At 49.3% G+C, this 3,531-nt stretch overlaps 1 pseudogene; it reads left to right on the forward strand.

Moving 5' to 3' along the window:
* Nucleotides 1–1,355: 1,355 nt before the first annotated feature.
* Nucleotides 1,356–2,064, forward strand: LOC142777127 (uncharacterized; annotated as a pseudogene).
* The last annotated feature ends 1,467 nt before the right edge of the window (nucleotides 2,065–3,531 follow it).

Genomic DNA, 3,531 nt, shown 5'->3' on the forward strand with positions numbered 1-3,531 from the left:
GCTACTTCCTGTAATCTAGCGCAGCGTTCAAGTGAACTACATGACAAACGGGACTCTGGCAAGAAGAGCCACGGCGGCGAGGCCTCGGTAGCTTCGAGAGCGGCAGCCACAGCGGGCAGTGCCAATTTCGCAGTCACGAGTTTCACCGATGGTCGGACTGCCCAGCTGCCAAAGCGATTTGTAATCGCTGCAAGAACTGAGGCCACTTCGCGTTGGTGTGTCGCTCGAAGAAGCGTCTCGGCTTTGTGTAGGTACACGCCGTCGCGGCGGTGGCTCAGAACGGACGCTACGTAGAAGTACACGTCGACGGACACCCTCGTCTTTAAAGTAGGCTCCGGCACCGACGTCTCGGTGGTGCCACGTGCATTTCTTGGCTGCCCAGTCGAACTTGACAAGCCGCGTGGCGAAGAACTTTTTGGGCTCGGCAAACAGGCTCTGAAGCTTCTTGGTACCTTCTGCGCAGCTGTCTTGGTGGGGCAGGCAAATTAACGAACAGCTATACTTCGTCGAAGGTCTAAAGAAACTTCTTCTCGGCTATCCTGCCATCGTTGCCTTTGGTGTCAAGATTGTCGGCACTGTCACGCCAGCTCGGCCGGAAACGCTGCCTCGAGACGTCCCTCCAGCCCTTTGCACCGACCTATCTCTCCTGCTCCGCGTTATTCTTCCCACTTTTGCGGTACTACTCGACGACTTTCGAGCTCGCCAGGCTGCAGATTGGGAGTGCGCGCAGCTCAAGGCTTACTGCCAGCAAGGATGGCCTCGGAAGCAGAATCTGTCCCGCAACATGGGTCAGTTTTGGGCTCGTCTTGTTGAAATAACTATCAATGACGGCCTTTTCTGAAGTGGAAGCCTATTGGTGCCCACATCTCTGCGCAAGCACGTCCTTTCCCTGATTCACGATGGGCACCTTAGAGTTAACCACTGCCACACCATCACCAAGGGGGCTGTTTGGTGGCCAACTATGGGGAACCAGATTAAGACCATGGTGAAAAACTGTCCCAATTGCACCACCACGCGGGTACAGTGAGCAGAGCCACTGCTTCTTACGGTAATGCCTAGCCGCTCTTGGGAGTGGGTCGGGGTGGACATCTTTCTTCACGACCGAGAAGATTACCTTCTCCTCGTCGACTAATACTCAAGGTACCCCGAAGTGCTGACCCTTCGCTTTACGACATCCACGGCGGTGATCTCCATTATCAAAATTGTCTTTGCAAGATATAGATACCTGAGACACTCGTCCGCGACAACGGAAAGCAATTTTCGTTGGCAGAGTTGCGCGCCTTCTCCCCGAATTACGGCTTCTCTCATATCAACATCAGTCCCAGGTACCCTCAGCCTAACGGTGAAGTCAGCGCATGGTGTGGACGGTCAAAGAACTCTTCAAAAAGTATCCGGACTGGCCCTTGGCTCTCCTGTCGTACAGCAATGCACCTGGCGTCACCGGCTACAGCCCCGCTCAGCTGCTGATGAAATGCAGCCTCCGGACTCACCTTCCTGTGCCTACAGCCACACTTCTTCCCAAATCTCCTTGCGCTGCCGACTTCAACATGCGTGACCTGGCCCAACGTCGCCGCCAGTGTCAAGATTTGAACCGTCGGCACGCTGAGAAGGACTTACATCCTCTGGAGAAGGAGAAGTGAGTGTGTATTCGGGACACAGAGTATGCAGGCACAGTGCTCAGTCCCGCGCAGCGCCCACGCTCTTATGTGGTACAGACGGGCGCAGAGGCTTTTGCTCGCAACCGGAGACATCTGATACCTCAGCAGTCTCAGGCATCGGGCGATGGTGAACTTTTCGTTCCTCAGCAGAGTCAGCCATTGGTTGGTGGTGACTTCAGCAGCATAAATCCACTGCCAGAATGATCCCCAACCCCGCTGTAGACTTCTACTTGTCCAGTGCCTTAGTGTAGCAGTTCTTTGCCACCTGCTGATATCGTTACCCCGCCACCAGCTGCCTCACCACAGGTTGCCCCCGCTACCCCTTCAATACCGCCGGCGTCAAGCGTGTGCACATGGTCGGGACGCATCATCAGGCCTCCTGTGTGGCTGAGCTTGTAGTGCGCCTTGAAATCATGAAGTTTGATACCTGATAGATGTTATGGCTTGTATTGGTTTTGTTCATCTCGAAAAGGGGGATCTAGGGGGCGCTTGATGTTGACCACTCCAGCTGAATGGATGGATGGAGTGATATGGCTGTACCCTTTAGATCGGGTGGTGCCTAACGCCACCTAGCCGTAATACTTAGTGAACCAAAAACTAGATTTTTCTTTTTTTTTCTTTTAAATAGTGAAGTTGAGAACTAGTACTCTGCTGTGAACGATTTAATTTTCACTCGTGCCTTGATTTTAGCTACCAATCAGATAACCTCCTTTTAGTTATTTCTACCCAATTAAAGTCTATTTTCCCCTCCCTGTTCTTAAACCTCAGTGCTTTGAAAAACTCTGCACTATCATCCTGAACTGTAGGGTGAAGCTTTTTACAGAACATTATCAAGTGTTCGGTAGTTTCCTCCACCTGTCGACACGCACTGCATACTATGTCTACCCCTTCGTATCTGGCTCGATAAGTCTTGGTTGGCAATACTCCCGTCCTGGCCTCATACAGCATAGAAATACCCCGAGAATTATCATAGATCCTTTCCTTGGCAGTTTCCTGCCTAAAATTCCAATAGATCTCTAGAGCGGATTTCTTAATCATGCCGATTCTCCACATGTTGGTCTCCGTTTCCTTCACCTTCTTCTTAACCGATAGGTCTTCTTGGTTTGGCTACATGCTGCTTTCTAAAAATTTACCCGTGAATTTCCTGGTTCGCTTCCTCCATATTGTATTGACATTCTTCATGTACAAGTAGCTGAACACCTTTCTAGCCCAACGCTCCTCCGTCATTTCTCTCAATCGCTTCTCAAATGTTATCTTCCTGCTAGCTTGTATACCCTTGATTGATGTCCATCCTTTATCACCTTGAACTCCCTGATTTCTTGTATTCCCGTGAGCTCCTTAAGCAAGCGTGCCTATACCACGTTGCTTAATTTCTAATCTTGCTTGAACTTCTCATCTTATGCACAAGACCACATTGCCAAACGTCAGACCAGGAACCATGACCCCTTTTCATATTCCTCTCACAGCATTATACGTTTTGTAATTCCTCAGTGCTCTGTTTTTCATCACTGCTGCATTCCTGTTACCTTTAGCCGTTACGTATATTTCATGCTCCTTTAGATACTCAATCACAATGATTATCTATACGCCCAGATATTTGTATTTATGTGTTATCTCTAGCATGACCTTCTGTATCCAATGCTCACAACATTCATTATCATTAAAAATCATGACTGCTGATTTTTTCTTACTGAATCTGAAATACAACCTATCTCCCTCACTACCACAGATGTCCATCAATCGCTATTCAATGATTTTTTCTTGTTTCACGAGAAAGAAGTTGAAGCCAAGTTATTTCCCCTCAAATTTGGCCTCTAATTCTTGTAGGTACGTCACGAATAAGAAGGGTGACAGAGGACACCCTTGCCTAAAC

The sequence above is a fragment of the Rhipicephalus microplus genome, chromosome X (assembly GCF_043290135.1).
Source record: "Rhipicephalus microplus isolate Deutch F79 chromosome X, USDA_Rmic, whole genome shotgun sequence".
NCBI classification, from domain to species: Eukaryota; Metazoa; Arthropoda; class Arachnida; order Ixodida; family Ixodidae; genus Rhipicephalus; species Rhipicephalus microplus.